Below are 24,415 nucleotides of genomic sequence, written 5' to 3' on the forward strand. Positions count from 1 at the left end.
ACAGAATCAAGGAACACCAAAGCCATTTACATTTCGCCCATCTTTTTTGAATGCATGAACAGATGAGCCGTCTCAAAAAATCAACAATCATATGCAGTGTTTCTTGATCTGTTTTTAACATTAAAACATTCATCGATCGTTCTCAGTCGGAAAAGTTTTCCAGCCGTTGGTGTACTTGAGGTAAATCTGAACGCAACACACTGGACGTGAGATAAACAGAATTGCCAGAAGATCATTTCACAATTACGCTCAACCCAACAAAGAAGAAAAATTTATTGTGAAGCTCCTTTTAAAAATTGACTCATACAAGCATAAAAAAACTAAGAATTCCCATCCTCTGATTGGAGAATTATCCACATATTTTCAACAGAATTGACCAAGTCATTGAAGAGTTCATTCAAATTGGAATTGAGTATGCTTGTCCCGGAAACAAAATGTTTTTACAGGTCACCAATTTTTTTGTAGTGCAAAATGAAAATTAGGTTCAATAGAAGAAGTACATAATTGTTAGTGATTCTAAACTCGCGAGCACAAACTCAACGCACAACCATCAGGGAAGAAGCAGTATGAAGATTTGGATTAAAAAAACCGATGGCTGACTATTTGGACCTTGAATTCTTGATGTAAAAACCACATAGGAATAATCACTTAGACTCTGGACTTGACATTTCTTGATTATTTCACAATCACATCAACGATCTTGACAAAACTTAGGAGAAATTTGCTTTTCTTTAAAGTCATTTTTAGCAATTCGACAAAACTTCACAATCTCAGTTCTGCCGGCCCAAACTCAAATATTCATTACACTCAGATTTCAGAACTGCAGTAGAAAATTGTGAATGAGGACTACAGAATCAAGGAACACCGAAGCCATTTACATTTCGCCAATCTTTTTTGAATGACTGAACAGAAGAGCCATCTAAAAAAATCAACAATCAACTGCAGTGTTTCTTCATCTGTTTTTAACATTAAAACATTCATCGATCGTTCTCAGTCGGAAAAGTTTTGCAGCCGTTGGTGTAATTGAGGTAAATCTGAGCGCAACACACTGGACGTGAGATAAACAGAATTGCCAGAAGATCACTTCACAATTACGCTCAACCCAACAATGAAGAAAAATTTATTTTGAAACTTCTTTTTAAAAGTTGACTCATACAAGCATCAAAAAGATAACTAAGAATTCCCATCCTCTGATTGGAGAATTATCCACATATTTACAACAGATTTGACCAAGTCATTGAAGAGTTCATTCAAATTGGAATTGAGTTTGCTTGTCCCTGAAACAAAATGCTTTTACAGGTCACCAATTTTTTGTAGTGCAGAATGAAAATTAAGTTCAATAGAAGAAGTACATAATTGTTAGTGATTCTAAAATTGGGAGCATAAACACAATGCACAATCAACAGGGAAGAAGCAGTACAATGATTTGGGTTAAAAAAACCAATGGATGACCATTTGGACCTCGAGTTCTTGATGTAAAAACCACATAGGACTAATCACTTAGACTCTGGACTTGACATTTCTTGATTATTTCACAATCACATCAACGATCTTGACAAAACTTAGGAGAAATTTGCTTTTCTACAAAGTCATTTTTAGCAATTCGACGAAACTTCACAATCTCAGTTCTGCCGGCCCAAACATAAATATTCTTTACACTCAGATTTCAGAATTGCAGTAGAAAAATGTGAATGGGGACTACAGAATCAAGGAACACCAAAGCCATTTACATTTCGCCAATCTTTTTTGAATGAATGAACAGAAGAGCCATCTCAAAAAATCAACAATCAACTGCAGTGTTTCTTCACCTGTTTTTAACATTAAAACATTCATCGATCGTTCTCAGTCGGAAAAGTTTTGCAGCCGTTGGTGTAATTGAGGTAAATCTGAAGGCAACACACTGGACGTGTGAGAAACAGAAATGTCAGAAGATTATTTCACACTTACGCTCAACCCAGCAAAGAAGAAAAATCTATTGTGAAACTCCTTCTAAAAGTTGACTCATACAAGCATTAAAAAAAGCTAAGAATTCCGATCCTCTGATTGGAGAATTATCCACATATTCACAACAGATTTGACCAAGTCATTGAAGAGTTCAATCAAATTGGAATTGAGTATGCTTGTCCCAGAAACAAAATGCTTTTACAGGTCACCAGTTTTTTTGTAGTGCAGAATCAAAATTAAGTTCAAAAGAAGAAGTACATAATTGTTAGTGATTCTAAACTCGCGAGCACAAACACAACGCACAATCGTCAGGGAAGAAGCAGTACGATGATTTGGGTTAAAAAAACCGATTGCCGATCATTTGGACCTTGAGTTCTTGATGTAAAAACCACATAGGACTAATCACTTAGACTCTGGATTGACACTTCTTGATTATTTTACAATCACATCAACGATCTTGACAAAATTTAGGAGAAATTTGCTTTTCTACAAAGTCAATTTTAGCAACTCGACAAAACTTCACAATCTCAGTTCTGCCGGCCGAAACTTAAATATTCATTACACTCAGATTTCAGAATTGCAGTAGAAAATTGTGAATGGGGACTACAGAATCAAGGAACACTAAAGCCATTTACACTTCGCCAATCTTTTCTGAATGAATGAACGGAAGTGCCATCTCAAAAAAATCAAAAATCAACTGCAGTGTTTCTTCATCTGTTTTTAACATTAAAATATTCATGGATCGTTCTCAGTCGGAAAAGTTTTGCAGCCGTTGGTGTAATTGAGGTAAATCTGAAGTCAACACACTGGAAGTGAGAGAAACAGAATTGTCAGAAGATCATTTCACAATTACGCTCAACCCAGCAAAGAAGAAAAATCTATTGTGAAACTCCTTTTAAAATTTGCCTCATACAAGCATCAAAAAGAAAACTAAGAATTCCCATCCTCTGATTGGAGAATTGTCCACATTTTTACAACAGATTTGACCAGGTTATTGAAGAGTTCATTCAAATTGGAATTGAGTATGCTAATCCCAGAAACAAATTGCTTTGACAGGTCACCATTTTTTTTGTAGTGCAGAATGAAATTTAAGTTCAATAGAAGAAGTACATAATTGTTAGTGATTCTAAACGCGGGAGCACAAACACAACGCACAATCATCAGAGAAGAAGCAGTACAATGATTTGGGTAACAAAAACCGATGGCCGACCATTTGAACCTTGAGTTCTTGATGTAAAAACCACATAGGACTAATCAATTAGACTCTGTATTGACACTTCTTGATTATTTTACAATCATATCAACGATCTTGACAAAATTTAGGAGAAACTTGCTTTTCTACAAAGTCAATTTTAGCAACTCGACAAAATTTCACAATCTCAGTTCTGCCGGCTCAAACTTAAATGTTCATTACACTCAGATTTCAGAACTGCAATAAAAAAATTGTGAATGGGGACTACAGAATCAAGGAACACCAAAGCCATTTACATTTCGTCAATCTTTTTTGAATGAATGAACAGAAGATCCATCTCAAAAAATCAACAATCAACTGCAGTGTTTCTTCATCTGTTTTTAACATTAAAACATCCATCGATCGTTCTCAGTCGAAAAAGTTTAGCAGCCGTTGGTGTAATTGAGGTAAATCTGAAGGCAACACACTGGACGTGAGAGAAAAAGAATTGTCAGAAGATCATTTCACAATTACGCTCAACCCAGCAAAGAAGAAAAATCTATTGTGAAACTCCCTTTAAAAGTTGACTCATACAAGCATCAAAAAGAAAACTAAGAATTCCCATCCTCTGATTGGAGAATTGTCCACATATTTACAACAGATTTGACCAGGTTATTGAAGAGTTCATTCAAATTGGAACTGAGTATGCTTATCCCGGAAACAAACTGCTTTGACAGGTCACCATTTTTTTTGTAGTGCAGAATGAAATTTAAGTTCAATAGAAGAAGTACATAATTGTTAGTGATTCTAAACGCGGAAGCACAAACACAACGCACAATCATCAGGGAAGAAGCAGTACAATGATTTGGGTCACAAAAACCGATGGCCGACCTTTTGGACCTTGAGTTCTTGATGTAAAAACCACATAGGACTATTCAATTAGACTCTGTATTGACACTTCTTGATTATTTTACAATCACATCAACGATCTTGACAAAAATTTAGGCGAAACTTGCTTTTCTACAAAGTCAATTTTAGCAACTCGACAAAATTTCACAATCTCAGTTCTGCCGGCCCAAACTTAAATGTTCATTACACTCAGATTTCAGAACTGCAGTAAAAATTGTGAATGGGGACTACAGAATCAAGGAACACTAAAGCCATTTACATTTCGCCCATCTTTTTTGAAAGCATGAACAGATGAGCCGTCTCAAAAAATCAAAAATCATATGCAGTGTTTCTTGATCTGTTTTTAACATTAAAACATTCATCGATCGTTCTCAGTCGGAAAAGTTTTGCAGCCGTTGGTGTAATTGAGGTAAATCTGAACGCAACACACTGGACGTGAGATAAACAGAATTGCCAGAAGATCATTTCACAATTACGTTCAACCCAACAAAGAAGAAAAATTTATTGTGAAACTCCTTTTAAAAGCTGACTCATCAAAAAGAAAACTAAGAATCCCCGTCCTCTGATTGAAGAATTGTCCACATATTCACAACAGATTTGACCAAGTCATTCAAGAGTTCATTCAAATTGGAATTGAGTATGTTTGTCCCGGAAACAAAATGCTTTTACAGGTCACCAATTTTTTTGTAGTGCAGAATGAAAATTAATTTCAATAGAAGAAGTACATAATTGTTAGTGATTCTAAACTCGCGAGCACAAACACAACGCACAATCATCAGGGAAGAAGCAGTACGATGATTTGGGTTAAAAAAACCGATTGCCGACCATTTGGACCTTGAGTTCTTGATGTAAAAACCACATAGGACTAATCACTTAGGCTCTGGACTTGACATTTCTCGATTATTTCACAATCACATCAACGATCTTGACAAAACTTAGGAGAAATTTGCTTTTCTACAAATTCAATTTTAGCAATTCGGCAAAACGTCACAATCTCAGTTCTTCGGGCCCAAACTTAAATATTCATTACACTCAGGATCCAGAATTGAAGTAGAAAACTGTGAATGGGGACTACAGAATCAAGGAACACCAAAGCCATTCACATTTCGCCAAACTTTTTTGAATGAATGAACGGAAGAGCCATCTCAAAAAAATCAACAATCAACTACAGTGTTTCTTCATCTGTTTTCAACATTAAAACATTCATCGATCGTTCTCAGTCGGAAAAGGTTTGCAGCCGTTAGTGTAATTGAGGTAAATCTGAACGCAACACCCTGGACGTGAGATAAACAGAATTGTCAGAAGATCATTTCACAATTACGCTCAACCCAACAAAGAAGAAAAATTTATTGTGAAACTCCCTTTAAGAGTTGACTCAGACAAGAATCAAAAAGAAAATTAAGGATCCTCATCCTCTGATTGGAGAATTATCCACATATTTACTGCAGATTTGACCAGGTCATTGAAGAGTTCATTCAAATTGGAATTGAATATGCTTGTCCCGGAAACAAACTGTTTTTACAGGCCACCATTTTTTTGCATTTGGCACATTAATTGTTATTTAAAATGCAAGCGCCACAATTAAACATCAAGAGTCATTCTTGATGCATCGGCTAAGTTATCTTTTAGAGTCTCGTTGAACAATCGCCTAATGGTTGCGACAACTCTCCAAAGAGAGATATTGGGATTTTTCAATCCAGTTTTATATCCTCAAGTAGCGCTGTCACCCAGAATAGTCAAAACGATGACAACGTTTTTCACGGTGTGTTGTGTGTGAACCAGCAGTGAAGACTTGCAGAGTGACATGAGTGATCTATGGTATATAGTGACCATGCTACGCCTCTATTCAAACTCCTAAGCCTGAGCCGATGTTTGTAGCAACAGTAATTTTTGCTTTGCCATCAATAAGAACATGAATGCAGATGACCTGTTAATAGGAGATGGAAGTTATGATAATGGACTCCCCGACAAAATAACTGCAACACTGAAAACCGCTTGTTTCGGCATACACAGATAGGCTGCATTTTTTTTTCGCAATTTTTGAGAAAATGTCCTTCAGTTTTTCGCAAAACATCAAAACAAATTGTCATCATTAACGGCGGCACAATAAAATCACTTAAACAATATGGAGTTCGTTCGAGACCTGTTTAATTTTGCAGTTTGCCTGGACAAAAACATTTCTAAAACAAAAAAAAATACAGTAGCCATCAAGTTGTATGGCCCATCTGATTCGTTGACACACAACAATTTAATTGATATGATTCTTGTAATTTCTTTGATGAAGATTTGCACCCTCAAATAAATGTTTGTTGAGAAATTGCCCTTTGACAGTGTAGTGATTTAACAAAACTTCATTACCTCAATCTTGACGGCCAAAAATTAATCAACCATCAATCATACTGGCAACAGGAAATTACGTATAAATTGTCATTGGAGACACCAGAATCTGGGAACCACCGTACCAGTTACCCATCGGCTCATTTTTGGATGAGCATATCCTTGACAAAAGAGTCACGTTGAAAAATAAAATCTGAATACTTCTGGGTTTCTTAGTTTGTTATGAGCCGGAAAACCTGCACCCGTTATGCACTGAAGCTGCAGCAGCAGTGCATAAAAAAACTAAGAATTCTTTCTTCCATCGCTATTATAAAAGTAGATATGAATGGAAGAATTACTAAAATGTTGATTAATCTAAACTCGGAAGCAAAACGCAATGTCATCAAGGAAGAAGCAGAGCAGTGATTAAAAAAATCAATGGCTGATTTTTGGTCCCTGAATTCTAGAAGTAAAAACTCATAAAAGTAGTCACCAAGATATTTAGATACTGAACTCGACAGTTGATGACTATTTCCCTATCAGAGCAACGTTCTTGGCAAAAGTGGGCAGAACTTTGCTTTCCTAAAAAGAAAATACATCAATTGTTTTCTCAATTAATGAGCAAAAGTCCTTCAGTTTTTCGCCGAACGTCAGACCTATTCACCATTAACATCCCCGGCACACCCAAAACCTGCAAACAATTTGTATTTTTCAGACGTTTTTAATGTTGCACTTTGCCTGAACAAAAACAATTGCAAAACGAAAAAAATGTTGCCATCAAGTTGTTTCACACAACTAAATAGTTTCACAAACAACGATTTAATTGATTTGATTTTTTTTCGATGAAGTCTACTTCAGCATCAAATTATTGTTTTTGACAAACAAATTGCTCTTCTTCAGAGTCAAAAATAGCGATTGAACAAAACATTGTTACTTCTATCTCGAAGGCTTAATTTTATTCACCCCTCAATCGTATAATTGATTATTGCAACAGGACATTATAAAAAATTTGTGATTAGAGACAACAAACACGATTTGAGGAAATGTTGAAATCAACACAATGGACCGGGGACGGACAAACTTTCCCCAAAGTCTATTCACAATTACAAGTTGACGCAATACAGAAGCAACAATCATTGTGAAATTCTTTTTTTAAAAATGGAAGCAAACCTCTGGGTAACTTTTACCAGCAGTGAAGAGAAAGAAAAAGAGCCTCATCCGCCGACTGGAGAAAGATCCAGGAAGTTATCACAGATATGGCCAGTTCATTAAAGAGATCATTGGAATTGGATATAATTACGAAATTTTTGCATACAAAATCATATTTTTTTCCATTTGCCATATCATTGTTTTGTCAAAGACGCCAGCACCCCAATTAAAAATAAAAACGTACTTGAGGAATCGTGTAGGTCAGCAACAGGAGTGTGTTGGAAGATCGACTTAAGGTGGGACCTAGTTTTCAAAAGAAAATCTGTTTGGAATTCTCCTGCGATAATGATTCCTCACAGCAACAGCAAAATTTTCACCGAGTCTTGAGCTAAAACGCCACAGACACATCAGTGAGAAAATACAGATGGCAAAAAACAAAAGCGACTAACGGAGCAGAATCAACATCATATCACTCTATTCGGCTCTCAAAATTTTATCCGACGCTACGTTGGCCACAGCAACAGCAACTTTAGTCTTGCTATCATATAATTAAATGTAAAAAGACGACTTCTTAACAAGAGCTGTAGATGTTGAGCGAGGCAATCAACTGCAGGAAGAAATCACTGAAACACTAAAAACAGCTTGTTTTGACATATGAAAGAAGACATCAGGCGCTTTTCGTGGCGAGCGGTTGTTGATCAGATTTCGCTAAACATCAGCCGATATGATTACACTAAATTGCCTTCACAATCAAAAGCCTTAAAACAATTTTAAGTTTTTTCCAGAAGTTTTCAATTTTGCAGTCTGCCTGCACAAAAACATTTGTAAAACAAAAGAAATATTGCCATCAAGCCGTTCTCCCACTCAAATAGTTATCAAAAATAATCATTCAGTTAATATGATTCTTGAAAATTTTTTGATAAAGGTTATTTCACCATGAAATTAATGTTTTCAAAAAAAGGAGCAGCAATTTGCTCTCCTACAAGTTCACTTTTAGCGATTGAACAAAACGCCATCACCTCAATCTGGACGGCTAATTTTTAATCAACCGTCAATCATAGAGTTGATAATTGCAACAGGACACTATGAAGAATTTGTGATAGGAGACAACAGAATCACGAAACCACAAAAATCAATTACAAGTTGTCTTTTTCTTAAAAAGCATGTTCTTGACAAAGGAGCCACATTGAGAAGAAAGAGCGGTCAACTTATGTCTTTCTTCGTTGGCGTTTCTTGGACATCATTACAACGGACAGGAGAAGAAAATATTTGCTAAAAATTGTTTTTAGGATTACAAGTTGACGCAAGACAGAAGCAACATTTATTTTGAGACCTTTTTTAAAAGATCGTGCCAAACCTCTGGGTGAACTTTAACAGCAGTAAAGAGAAAAAAAAAGAACCCCACCTGCCGACTGGAGAAAGATCCAGGGGTTTACAAGAGATGTGGCCAGTTCATTGAAGAGTTCCTTGAAGTTGGATACAATTACGAATTTTTGTATACAAAATCACTTTCTTTTTCTATTTGCCACATATTTGTTTTTATCAAGAAGCCAACACAGCAATCAAAAATAAAATCGTACTTGATGAATCGTATAAATCAGCAACTAGAGTGTATTGGAAGATCGACTGATTGTTGGAACCAATCTTCGAAAAAATCTGTTTGAAATTCTCCTGCGATGATGATTCGCTCAAGCAGCTCTATCATCTGATAATGCCAAGATGTATTTAAAAGGTTGCAGTACCAAAATCCTTGGAATAATTAAGAAATTGGTTCCAGAGAATTTTAGTTTTAAGTGGAGAAGGACTTTCTTATCACAAAAAGGAAAGTAAATTCAGAAGTCATTAAGTTGTTTGACGCACTTGGATAGATGTCACAATCAACAATTTTGATTCATTCATTCGTGTAACTCCTTTGGATGAATACGCGGGCCTGGGAACAAATTCTTTTTAATACATTCAGAAAAATAACGGAAGGTTTCAAATTCAACTCCGACGGCCTGAAGAGATCAAACTTGAATTACCAATTTGTACAGCAACCCTTTACTCACCTCTGGCGCTTCATGTGTTTTTTGACCCTTTCGATGCATTTGTGACAGTTTATGACAGTTTTCGATGAGCAGCAGTGATTGGACAACCGAGTGCACGTTCAAACGCTAATCGCCAAGACAGGTGTTGCCCTATCAAACTCTTTGTGTTCCGTGTTCAGAATGTCCAAAAGTGTTCAAAAGTCCTAGGACAAATGTACAAGTGACACTCGCGTGGATCAAGTGACACTCGCGTGTTCAATGAAATTAGAAGACTTTCTTGGCTCACCGCGCTCCTAAATTTAAGATCATGGTTGCTTGAAAATTGGAAGCTTTGCACACTGGATGCTTGTGCATCATAAAAAAGCTCAGTCGAAAAGTTTTTTAGTCAACAAGTTTTGGTAGAAATGAACCAATTGGAAAGCACCACCAAAACTCCTAGAATAACTAAGAATCTTGTTCCAGACCATTGTATTTTTAAGTGGACAAGGACCTTGTAACAAAAAGGAAAGTATTTTCAGAAGTCACAAAGTTTTTAGACCTACTTGAAGAGATGTCACAACCAACAGTTTAGTTTCATTCATTCGTGTAACTCTTGTGGATGAACAAGTTGACTGGGAATAAATTCTCTTGTAATACATGCAAAAAAACTACGGAAGGTTTCAAATTTAACTCAAATTTCAAATTATCAAAATTAATAAAATAAACTCGGGTTCAAAATATGTGCAACAATATTTGGTTAGGAAATTTAACTGAAAGCTTATTAATATGTGAGATTTACTCTCTGTTTTCGATAACGTGAATTGGAGGATTGAAGGCACCAAAATATCCTTCCTACGTTGCCCTCATCACAGAATGATTTTTAACTTAATGGTATTATTCATAACATCTACTGGAGAATATTGTGACTTTTAGTTCGTTTGAATTTTTCTATTAGCAAAGTGTGCAAATTACTGTTTATCAATTTCCAGATAAACACTGTAAGTGAAAAGTGACACGTGGATTCAGTCACTTCTGAGAAATTAAAGGAGTTTAAGTCCCTTGACTTTCTGCAAAGGCTTTTAGAAATTGAACTTGACTTTTTTTAAAAACAAAAATTAGAGTCAGTTCAGTGTATTTTTTTAATAAAAACCATCATCAGAGAAGTTCATCGGGTTCAAATAGGTCTCGATGAGGTTAAATTAAAACCAACAGAGGGGCTCGTTGCACTGACAAAACCGAGATTAAAGGAGTGAAATTGTAACTCAGTACAATTATTGATAGGCTTTCGTTTTTGGGAATAAGAAGATATTAGCATCTGCCCAGAGTACACAACCTGGAGTGAAATTCTAAACGTATCAATTTGAGACTTCTTGCGCGACTTCCCGCAACTACTGATTTTGGTTCCTGTTAACCATTGTTGTTCAAGTTGGGAACAGTATACCAACATTCACATCTATAATTTCATTATCCATTATGCAATGAACCACTACTCATCTTTTGTTCACCCAAATCGTTCAAATGATAGAAAACTTTAACTGGCTACCACATTGCACGGCTCAAAGCGTTAAGGACTGAAGCCACAGCTCAGCATTCTCATGGCAAACAATCTCAGAACTGATGTCAGACGAACATCTCAGAGTCTTTATGGCAGAATCTAATTCAAGTTATGAACTTCTCTAACTGAAGGATAAAGTGCGTCATGATAACGTCGGTTAAGCAACGGAAACAAACTGATAGGTTTGTTAAGGCTCTTGCTAGTATTTTGCTCAAAATTTTCAGAGGATAAGAGAAATCAAGAATTTTAGCGTTTGGAATTCAAATTGAGTACATTGGTATGTTAAAACCATCTTGCCTGATGTTGGCTAAGTGATATTGAATCATATGGCTTCCAATTTAAACAATTAAACCAGATTAGTCGATTAAATTTTCTTCAAACTAGAAAATATCATTGTAATATGACCTATTGCTGCTGGTGATCATAAGCCCAGTCGCCAGTCCTTATTGTAGATATGAATGAAACATTCTCTGTTACCAGAATAAGGTACTAAGTGCGACAAAATTGCACTAAAACTCGCCCTAAATGGCAAGGGGAAAATCTTGTTCAAACCTAATTTGCAAATTACTCTATAACAGTTTATATTTTATCTCGATGGGTTTTTATAATTTTACAATGAAAAAGAATATAATAGACACTTGTAAAATTGTGCGCCTTTTTGCCATTTTAAAGTCAATCAATAAATTTAACGTTTTTTTGCTATTGCTGCTCAAGACCACGACAAATTTGTTTCGCTTCAGGAAAAGCGAGTCCCTGCAAAGTATGTGAAATTATGTGAGGCGTTGTTCTCATCTGTTGAAAACTGAAATTTAAGATTTGGCAAGTTTCTTGCGGAGGATTGGGTCTGGTTAATTATAGGACAGGTTCCTGTAATTCTGAACGGGATTCGGGACCAGCGTCTCAACAGGTGAAAGTAGGAACACATGAATTCATCTATCAACTTAACGACATTGTTTTCACCAGCTGTTTGTGAGCCTTGAAGATTACATGATAATACCCGTACAGGTATATTTATCTTTCAGTCAAAATTTCCAACTGTTCATTCCGCGAATATTAAAATCTGTTGAAGTATGCTTGAAATTTCCGCTTTCAATTCAAGAAACTTTGCAACAATTCAATGCAACAAAACCACGCCAGCAGAGAAAAGTAATTCTTCATTTACAAACTACGAAATTGAAGTTTTCTTACAGTTTGTTTATTGTTTGTCTTGAAATATTTGCACCAACCCCCCCCCCCCCCCCCCCGCCCAATGGGTAGAATTTGACAATCGGTTATTTATGTTTTGTACAAGCGAGTACTAGTGCGAAAACACCCATCAGGTTTTTTACGCAAGGTTATAAAAACAAAAATTTTGGTCACGGAGGGAAGAGAAGTAGTTTCAAGGAATTATATTAAGAAGACAAAAAATACCTCCTGATTAACACCGTTATAATGAAATTCAATACAATTTAATTATTTTATGAGCAATTTCTTGGAGCTTATTTTAATGTCTAAACGGCCCGTTATGTTAATGAAAATCTGTTGATTGGCCTGTTTATTTTTGCATTGGTATTTTGATTTTTACTATTTTCATTTAATTGTTTGATTGATAAATAATGAGACGCAAATGATTACATTATTGGTTCTTATTAAAAGGACATTTTAATTTTGCGCTTCAAGTGTTTGCTATTTAAATCTATTTCCAAGAATTGTATTTCGATAAATTGCATTCTACTTCTGCTGCGACCTTGATTTTCAGAAGAATTAAATTTCTCCTTTGTTGTCGAGTACCTAAGTCAAAACAGAAACCAATAACTAAATCAAGATAATGTGGCCATTCATGTTCCTGAAGCTGCTGAGCTTGTTTATGATTACGAAGGTCTTATGGTTCTCATTTTCTAAATTCCACATATTTCCGTTTCACTGATCTTTTGTTCATTTGAAAATGCTGTGGGTTTTTAGTGACTAGGGGACATATAATACTTAGTTAATAGCCTTATATTGCTCTTTCTAGGCATCACTGAGTTCGTCTATCTTGTATCGCATCAGAGAGGTAACATGCAAAGCGTACCTTCCGAAGAGCATAAGTACAATATTTTGTTAGTAGTTGCAATCCTTGTTACAAAGCATAATAGCCCCCGTTGTCTTTCTTGTACAGGTTGACCACTTGCCTTCTCTTGCTTTTTCTTTCTCTATCCCTCTGTTAGGTTTCCTGAGTGTGAATAAACTAGGAAATGCGTACTCTACCCTTTGTTCATGCCCTACTGCTTGCTTAGAAATCAATTGCAAACCCTTACCCCCTACCCTATTTGCTATACCCCTTCTATCTCTCAATCTCATCCACACACCCCTCCCCGACCCACATATCCATCTACTTTTCCAATTTCTCCTCCAACTACCTTTTTAATTGTCCGCATTTCTTTTCAAATTTGAGATAGGCTGCCACACTTTATTGCTCCATTGGCTTTTACATCTTATTTTTGTTTACGAAACTTTGATCAGAGAAAGACTTAATAAACCTTCACTGTCCATATTTAACCGTAATGGGCGATGTTTCCATTGACGCATTCGTTCCGCTTAGATCGCATATAGACACATCGGAACCATATTCAAAAGGGAGTATCGGGCGCAATGACGCCAGGCTTTTCAACAAAAAATCTGCAACTTTATCATCATTTTTGCCTAATAAACGGGATAAAGAATAGAATTACCTTGAAAGATATATCTGAGTGCCATAGCAGCCAGAGAATTAAAACTGTTGCAAAAACCTCGCAAGAAAGCTTGTAAGATAAAACACTCTTTTTTCTTGCAAGAATTTGATTGCCTGATGCTTTTTGAAATTTTTTACCGGGTAATCTGGCTGCATTAGGCGATTGGTCGGACGAAAAGCTAACTGGTAAACAACAACTCAGTTAAAAACTGTCAAAACGTTTACTTTACTTAGCTGTCGCAGAAATGAAATCCACGCGTATTAATCCTCTGCTGAAATCCTCTGCGATTGTAACAACATAAACAATTAATGTTTTTAAAATTGCAAAAAAAGATTAATGCAAATTGCTTATTGAAAGCTGAGCAGCTTTTCAGCTGCTAAGATTTAACCTTGAAAATGCCTGCTATCATTTAGTGCTATCAAATAACGGTGACCTCATTTTTCTCCTAGAGAGAAATATTGAAACATTCTTGAAGCAAGAGTATATTTTCAACCATAGAATTGCTTGATATTTGAATTTGAATAAAAACAACTGCGAGTGATTTGAAATGAAAGTTCGATGTGAGGAAATTATGGCGTACAATTACCGTTACAATTTTTCTTCTATTTCTATTTTTAATTTGTTATCTCATACTATAAACTTTTTCTCAAACTTTTGGACAAATGACATCCATTTTCCGTTTTTCAATTTGTTAATCAGCATTTTAGTCGTCAATTCATTCAATTCGCTCCCTTTTTCAAAAACAATTGCATCTTGCAAATGAGACAGAGATTTAAAAAATAAATCGCCTCTTGCATTTGTCGTGTTTTTGCGCTTTAGGAGTACCAAACCCACTTTTTTTTACTCCTACAATGTGTTTCCAATTCTTTTTCACTGAATTAATAATGGTTGCATTTTTTACTAATCATTTATTTCTGATTAAATATACTTGCCTATGTCACTGTCTTTCTCTCTACTCAGTGAGAAATATAAGAAAACCTAATTCGTAAATAGTTGCGTAAAAATCTTTCGTGTTCTGTTTCTAACTTATAAGAGTAACTATTCATTAGCCTACTTCATAGCTCTACATGGAGGACAGTTTGGCATCTCATTTATATATCAAATGTTTAATAAAGTGTTATGAAAAAGCAAATGTGAATTAGTTTAAGAGGAACACAAGGACTCAAATTTGATTCCAATTATATAAAAAGGCTCGGTAAAAATTAGACAAAAAGGAACAAAAAACAGCAAAGTTAAAAATTGGCTTATATTTTTAAAAACAAGTAATTTGAAAGTAATGAATACCATTAGATAGCAATTGAAAACATCCAAAATGTTTATGATCACATAAGCCACTATGGAAGGGTATTAACACCTGTCATTACTCAATTTTTTATGAGGTTACAAAAAGAACGATAAATAGAGACAACAAACCAAAATTCAATTAAAACTTGCGAGAAAACGTTGTCGGAGTGGTAAAGCCATTTTTTTCAAAAGTTGTTAAAGTGATCTTTCCTTGAACGCCAATAACGTTTTATGTGCCCTCTCATTAATGAGAATAGGTAACAAAGAGACAAAAAAAGAAAAATGGCGAAAATAATTAATAGTTTTTTATTTTTTGAAAACAATCATTTTCAAAGTCCTGAAAACCATTAGCTAAAAAGTCAAACAAAAACAAGGGGCATCTATTTGTCCAAAGGAAGCACTTGAGACCTGTAATTATTCGGAATATGTCTTAAGTCTACAAAAATAACCTCAAATATATACACAAATCAAAAATAAGTTGACTTTTTTTTGAAGCCACTAAATTCATAAAAAATTCTTTAAAAACAATAGATTTTGTGCAATTAAACATTCCCTCGAAAACAATAGTGTGACATGTGACCTGTCATTAAGATTAGTTCGAAAATAGACAAAAATGAACCATAATTTGAGGTTAAAGAGTGTTTTTTTAGTTTTTTGAAAGCAATGGTTTTCAAAGTCATGAAAGCCATCAGCTACCCACTCCAATCAGAATATAGGCTCATTTATTCCTCCATTAAAAAAGAATGAGGTCTTTCATTATCCAGGAAATTTCATACGACAAAAGAAAACAAAGTGAAATCGATATTTAAAGACAAATGAAAAAAAAATCAAATAATATCTTCGAGAAAGGGTGTCGAAGCCGTTAAGACCATAATCAAGGCCGTTCAAGTCTTTTATATGTTCAATTGTGCTTTATTTTGAACGCCAATAAAACAATATGTGAAATGTTAATAATGTGATAATGTGAAAAAGGGAAAAACTTTAAAAAATGGGCCAATGCCCCAAAATAAAAAGAAAATGTGAAACCTCGTAGTATCAAAGACAGAAAACCATAACTTATCACGTAAAACAACAAAAAAGATAAAACTTTAATTTACTAAAAAGAAAAGAAGAAGAAATAATCTTTATTTATTGACACTAAGCTACAAGTTGACCAAATTAAGAGAAAAATAATGGCAAAGTTCGATAAGCCATTGTTGATTTGAAAATCAAACAATTTTAAAAGTCAAAACAACCTTAATCTTTCACGTAAAAAACTAGAAACATTAGCTTTGAACTGCATAGGAAGCAATTTGGACTTATCAGCAGTGAGCTTTGATTTCAATTGTTCTGTTCTTTAATTAACATAAAAAAGATCGAAATTATTTTTGAAGAAGGACAGACTGATTACAATACGAATTATCTTTAGATTGTAACAGTCCAAGATTGGAGCAAAACCTGCCATGCTATTGTTGATTGTCCAATTGGAACACTCAATTGTTTCAAATGTTATAAATCTGGATAATTTGTTAGTTAAAAGATCAAAAATAAATGCTGCGTTTTTGATAATCATAGAGTAAATTTAGCAAAAAACGGAAAAGTTTTAATTCGATACTTCTGTCAATGGAAATGGAATTAGGACCAGCTCTCTTTGTAGTCTTTTTTTGTGTTTACATCAGGCAAATTTAATTGAATCTGATTAATGAAGCTTATTTTGGGCAATTTTTGATGAAAAAAGATGAATTTTGAAGTATTTAGCCAAAATTTTAGCCAAAAAATTTAATCAAAATAGTCAACAAAACTTTTTTTAAAACTCAAATCAACAGTACCTATAATAATAAATTTTACATATTTTATTGAAATTGACGAAATATTAGGCAAAAATTCCTGAAAATGTGAATAAAATTGACGCAAATCGCTCTAATATTCACAAAAAATTAACCTACGATAGTAGTAATAGGGTGAGCAAGTCACCCCCGGGGGGGGGGGGGGTGTAGACCCCATGTATTAAGATAGGGTATAAGAGTAATTTTTGAGAGAGGGTCTACACTAATGTATTAAGATAGGGTATAGGCGGCGTACATGTTTTAAGATTAGTAATAGCGGCCGCCACGTATTTAAGATTAGCGGCCGCCACGTATTAAGATTAGCGGCCGCCACGTATTAAGATTAGTTATAGCGGCCGCCACGTATTAAGATTAGGAATATCCTCCGCAATGTATTAAGATTGGGGATAAATCTAGGGGTGTTCCAGGGGGTGAGTAGTAAGGTGGGAGCAGATCAGGGTGATTTTTCGGAGCCACTTGTCACGTGATTTTAGAGGTCATTTAGGGATTAGCAGGGAATTATACATGCAGCGCGCAGGGAATTGTACAGTCAGCGCGTACGTACAGGCGGGGAATTGTACAGGCAGCGCGCATTAACGGATAATTTCCCTCGCAGTAAACTTCAACATTTTTTGGTTTAACCACAGCAATGTATTAAGATTAGGTATAGCCGCCGCAATGTATTAAGATTAGGTATAGCCGCCGCAATGTATTAAGATTAGGTATAGCCACCGCAATGTATTAAGATTAGGTATAGCCGCCGCAATGTATTAAGATTAGGTATAGCCGCCGCAATGTATTAAGATTAGGTATAGCCGCCGCAATGTATTAAGATTAGGTATAGCCGCCGCAATGTATTAAGATTAGGTATAGCCGCCGCAATGTATTAAGATTAGGTATAGCCGCCGCAATGTATTAAGATTAGGTATAGCCGCCGCAATGTATTAAGATTAGGTATAGCCGCCGCAATGTATTAAGATTAGGTATAGCCGCCGCAATGTATTAAGATTAGGTATAGCCGCCGCAATGTATTAAGATTAGGTATAGCCGCCGTAATGTATTAAGATTAGGTATAGCCGCCGCAATATATTAAGATTAGGTATAGCCGCCGCAATGTATTAAGATTTGGTATAGCCGCCGCAATGTATTAAGGTCAGTTATATCCACTAAAAATGAGAAAATTGAAAATTTTTAAAAGAATGAATTATGAAGGTACAAAAAGACAGACACAAAATTAATCAAGCACATTATAAGTAATTTTAAACACAACAGAGAGCGCTCACAATACAAAAAATACAAAAATTGATTCAATAAATTACAAGTTCAGGGGTACAGTATGAATTCCATCAGATAACACTTTTCGTTTAGGATAAAAATATGAGAGTCCTTTCTTTGTTTGTTCATAGGTAGCGACGCAGTGGTTGATTGTCCGAAATCCTCTATTTGTAGATGTTAAATTGATGATTTCTTCCATCACTCGCCGATATTTTTCCAATGGTCCATCTCCGGTCTTTTCCAATGTTCGTTTGTTCAGTCCTTTGCTGCTGAAATTGTACTTATCCGATTTGGCATCGTAGCAACAATATGTTTTGCTACAGAGACAAATCATTTCAGTACATCTAAATTCTTCCTTGAACAGACCTGGTTCACGCTTATCGTACTTTTTATGTTTATCACAACAAGTTCTGGGGAAGAAATTTTGTACAGCATCAGCTTTGAAAGAATCATCACAATCGTGTTCCCTCAGAGTTTCCCAATTTGCTTTTTTAGATGGACGAATGCAATCGTACAAATTATCGTGCGCTAGAGCTAAGTATAAGGAGTCAGTGTCCAATTCTAACTCTTCGAACGTGTCGACATCGCAAAATTTATCAAAAAAATTGTAATAAAGCTCCAACATACGTAATTTTGCGTACTGAAGTATAAAAAAGCCGACTATTATCGGTTCACGGTGCTCAATTTTTGATTTTACAAGTTCAACTTCGTATAGTTCTTTTGACACACTGTTAAGTCTCTTAAACAATTTCTCGTTGATAGCTTTGTGTGTCTTTTCATCGTTCAAGTATTTTGTCTCTGTATGTCTGCTTCTGTCCATGATTTGGTAACCATAGGAACTATTACCTAACAATTTCATTGTTTCTGCTACAACGCTTGATTCAGGATTTTTATCTCCAACTCTTCTAGCATCAACAACCGATTGGACAAAATTGTTGAAGCATTTTTTGGGTGTGTACTGAACGAAGCGATAAATTTTGGTGCATTTTAGCCCAAGACTAAGGTAAAAATTGAGTAATGGTGTTATGACTGTTCCATTCTCCAACTTGAAGCTTGAAATTAACATGCGTTGCGGTTGCTTGAGTAAATCGTTATCAATTGCATAATCCCTCATATAATCACCAATATCTGCTCGACTAACATTATAGTTTTTAAAGATTGGTGGAAAGTTCGAGAATTTGTGTTTCAACCCTTCTGGAACTTCGAGATCACACTGAACGTAACCAAATAGTTTATCTTCTCTTATCTTTGTAAGTAGAGATTCTTGAGTCAGAGGTAGCTTGAATGGGAAATTGTTTCTCACGTGAATTTTTACAGATTCATCACCTTTGACAGTTTCCCACCAGTTACATTCCCATATCTCAACAACTTTATATCCTTTGTTTCGCAAATAGTCTCGTCTTAGTTCATCGTATTCCCGTTTCTTTAATCCTTTCTGAGTCTCTTCCTCTGACATGCTTGCTCTTGCTTCCTGACATGCACAAAAGTGAAAGTAACAACCCATTGCTTCAAAAATAGTTTTACAGTGAGCACAAAATCCGTCTACATTAAAACAATCAATCTTTTTCTGAGTTCCAGTTGTGTAGTAGCTTTCAATAGTGTAGTTAGGACGTTGAGATTGTAGGTACGACATAACCATGTTCTCAAATTTCCTCGATTTATTTTGTCTAGCTTTAAACTTCTGAGAGTCTGAATCAAACTCCCATCTAGTGTAAAGCCCAGTGGGCATTTCTTGACACATTGAGAAGGGGTAAAGTTGACTGGCGTCTATACCCACAATTGATTTGCAAATGTTTTCTGTGTTTCGAATGTAGGTTTGATCCACAATTGCTTTTCTAGTAAACACAATAGAGGGACCACCGGTCATATCTTCGCGTATTTTATCATGTAAATCTTTGTCTGCTTCAACGAAAGGATAGAATTTACTATTAGTTGATTTGTGTAGACAAATATTTGCTAAATTAGGTAGTGTGCAACCCAGTTTTAACATATCAATCCCTTTGTTATGATAGAATTCCATCATTTTCTGCATCGCTTCTAGTGTCGGGACAACATCTTTGTTATTATACCACCTGACAAAGTCTTGAAAAGTTGTCATTTGTTCGTGCTCCCACACACTTTCCAGGTAATTGTAGTTGTCGAATCCCGAGGGGGGCACTACCTTCAACCTAAGTTTTTTCAGAGCTTCCTGTTGGGAAAGTCCACTATTCAACAATTTTGTGAAATCCGTAAATTCTTTTTCCAAGGGATTGTGATCTCTCAACTTACTAAAGAAACATTCGTAAGGGGGTAGGAAAGTTACATCCAATTTGTTTGGTGAGTCGAACCATTCATAAGGGAAAAACCCTTTGGTCTCATTTGTCTTGTAAGCTTTGAGGAACGAATCTAGTGATGTTGCTCCACCAAGAAAGTTTAGAATATCGAGAAACTGAACATCGCCAAATTTAAAGGATACAAAATGATTAGCTTTTTTAATAACCGTTGGTTGAATATCGCGCTCGTGAATGAGGTAGGGTAGTAAATAAGACTTGATAAGATTCAGATCATATTTCCCGCTGTTGAATCCAAATACAGGTAAAATGCTGACATAACGTTCAAAATGTTGTTGTAGTTCGAGAAGTTGATTTTTCTGAATTTGGAGGAATTGAGTCGACATATCAATTTCTTCTTCTTCGATATATTGAAAATCAAACATTGGAGTACTCTCATCTTTCCTTCCATTTAGCTTCTCGAAAATAGAACTTACTCTGTTTTTAATTGCATTTTCAATTGAGGAAAATTTTTGCAACATTTCTGCTTTACTTCTGCTAGCTAGTTCTTCTAATGCTTCAACAAAAGATACAATCAGTGTCTTGGGGTCTCTGTTGCAAAGGAAAATAGGTTCTTGTAATAAATTAGAGGAAATTGACACAGATATTGGTTCATGTTTTCCTATCCAAGTGGTTGTATTGGTATCTTTTAGTTCATTAGATGGAACGCAGATTGATTCGAAGTCAAATACAGCCAAGTTTTTGAACAGTTTTTGTTCTTCCTCATATCCAATTCCAAAACCGTCAAGTTTATCGAACAAAGTTTCTCTCAAAGTGTAAACACTCTTCGGATAAATGTGCTGTATCCTATCTTTACAAGATTTCTTCAAGATTTCACGTGACGGTGGAAATTACCAGCACGCTTAATAAAGGTATCACAATTAGGACAGCGGAATCGTTTGAAAAACGTGTTGATATCATCAACATAGCAAATGTGGTTGTTGTAGCGCAGTAGATTAATGTTGTTCTCGTACATCTCAATACTTCTTCTGGCAAGTTCACCTACAAAATCCCCGTCCTCAATGTCAATGTCTTAAATGAAAATGTTGTGTTTTATAGCATTTTCAACAAACACAAGGTGATCCATTGACACTCCTCTAAAGTTAATTGCGTCATGACCAGACTCGTGGAGAAAGTCACTGAACAACTTAGCTGCGTTTGTTTCCAGCTCAGCTGATCCATACAAGTGAACAGCCACAGCTCTAAACAAGCAAAGGTAGTCCTTGTAGGTTTCTCCGTATCCATTCGTAACAAGACAATTTACATCGTTTCTCTTCAACAACTGTTCAGGTATAACAGCATCTAAACATCCCATTGGGATATTGTTGAGAAGAGCACAGAAAACTGTTACATTCGTAGTTAGTGCATACCGCCATTTTGTGTTTGCCCTTTCTTGATCACAAGTCTCAATCAAATCCAATTTCTCTACTCTATCCTGAAGTGAGACTAAGTCTCCCTTAGAACAAAGTAAATGAGACTTCTCAAAGAAGGTGTTGTTCTCATGAGCATAAAAGTATCGGTATTCGTCTGTGTCAACATTTCGTAAAATAAATCCCAGGGATAAATTTATTTTTGCAGCACAGTTAAGCTTTTCAAACACTTCCTTCAGTTTTTCATTAATTTCGCTGGGATCAAGTCTCGACAATTTAAAATTGAATACTCTATGTCTCCCATTCTCCATCTCAGTATTGTCAAAGAAGTGTTGACAGGCACTAAGTTCCTGCTGTAACTGTTCGTTGTTCCTATCCAATTCTTCCGATTCTAGTACTTCTTTCAAGTTTTCGCTGGATTTGGTTCCAACTTTGGTCGATGTTCCGTGTTTCCGTCTCTTATGTTGTTGAAGAGAATAAAAACTTGGAAATTCCTCCAAGCATATAGTGCACACTGTACTAAGCTTCTTTTCTTGAGGAGCGTGATGCTTAGCAAGGTGGTAGTTCAAGTCCTCTTTCCTCTTTGTGTAGAAATGTGGACACTTTGGACATTTTAAAGTCCAACTATCACACGATTTTTTGTGTCGAGCCATTTGCTGCTTGACAACCATTTTCTCGCACTTTGAGCATTTGACAGGTAGATTTCTATCAAGAGAAGGCATTGTATTGTTGTGATCTAAAATAAATTGAATAAATTTTAAGTAAATTGCCGAGCAACTGTATCTGATAACAAAGTGAGAATGAATACAATTTTTAATTTTTTAGTTACAATAACTTTTATGACTAATTATTTCCATATAAGGAAATGACGTAATTTCTATTTTTAGTAACATTACGCAATACGAAAGTTCAAGAACTTCCTACGAAGCAGTCTCAGTGTTACATTATACATTGTATTTAAATCCACAAAACATCAAAAATGTGTAACCTTATTCGTTGGAGGAAAATCGGAAATCTTAAGTTATATTTATTTGTCATATTGCTGATTTGTGTTACTTTTTTACAAAAAAATACTATTCATCCCAAAACAGACTTCTTAACAAAATCTATCTGTCAGATGCTTGCTCACTTAGAGAATACAAATATTAATGTAAACAAACTAATTTTGTAATTTCATCGATAAAACACTAAATGTGTTTTTACAATAATATTAAAACATTAGAGAAGAAAACTCCTACTTCAATTGAAGATAACTTATATACAATTGACGTTAACGTGATTATATTACAAACTACAAACCAATCAAATTTTAGTATTAAGAAACTTGTTGTAAAAGTTAATGATATCGTTTTGCTTATCTCATTCTCTCTTTTAACATTTTTTATTTTAATAGATTAATACGTTAAATTTTACTCATTTGTGAAACATGTTGATCAAAAACCACTTACAAATATTGGAGAAGATTTACAAGAGAAAAGAAGGTATACCTGATTCATACAAAATTGACGAAATTGATGTAGATTCATACTTTTTTTACAATTTTTTGGACATTTTCACAAAATCCAACAGAAAAATCCGATTTAGTAAAGGACTTGAGTATGCAACGTTCTCTATTAAAAAATTTGAATATGAGGAGTTTATTGCGAAACAGTCTTTCGATTTATCCTCAGAATTGCATGTAAGCAAATACGAATTGTTGTTCATTTTGAACTCTGTCCCCGATATATTGGAACAGTACAGAAATATTTCACAAACAAACTTTGTTCCTCTCCCAGAACCAATAACAATAACTTCTTTACTACAGAGTGCTTTGTACTTCCATTATTACAACGACTACAATGCAGTGGGAGTACTGATCAGGTTCGGAATTCGTTTACCTAACGTTTATATACAGAAATTTGATTCCAAAAATGGAACATTTTCCGAGATTGATCTGAAATTTGACGAATTGGAAAAAATTTATCAAAGCTTGACTTTTTTTGGTAAATTATGTCACTTCATTTCAACTTAAATAGACCATTTTAGGTAAAAGCATAGTCGGAAACCTGTATGTATCCTTCACTTCCTACCTTGTTAGAAAATTTTACCCAAATTTGGATTTGAATTTCAGTTCGTCCAGAAATTTCAAGCTAAACGTCACTTTTTCTCATAAAATCTTCCATCTTTGGTTACTGTTGTCTGATTGGACAGAGCACACTATATATAGAGGTTGTTGATTTTGACATTATCATTTGATCCAACTTCTCTGAAAACATCATCACTACTTTCTCACATTATACTAACTACTCCTCAACATTTTATCCTGCTATCGAGCGCCAACATTCACTTTCTTTTTGTTTAAAAATACTTACATTAGTTCTAACTTTTGTTTAAATCTAATTTATATATCCTGTTCCCTTCCTAAAAAGAAAATTTGCTGCTTTATAACTTTCTCTCCACTGATTGCTTTTATCACGTTCTCGACAAGAATCTTTTCATCTATTCTCATCACTTTCTAACAAAAACCTCTTCTATCATTTATTCCAAAATGGAGTTCACCGTTCAAAATAATAACCTTCTGTACTCATTTTCTTTTACTGAGGATATTGCTCGGATAGGAGCTCGAGATTTATCAAACGGACTGTATGAGTCT

The sequence above is a fragment of the Convolutriloba macropyga genome, chromosome 2 (assembly GCF_964194025.1).
Source record: "Convolutriloba macropyga chromosome 2, txConMacr16.3, whole genome shotgun sequence".
Classification (NCBI taxonomy): Eukaryota; Metazoa; Xenacoelomorpha; order Acoela; family Convolutidae; genus Convolutriloba; species Convolutriloba macropyga.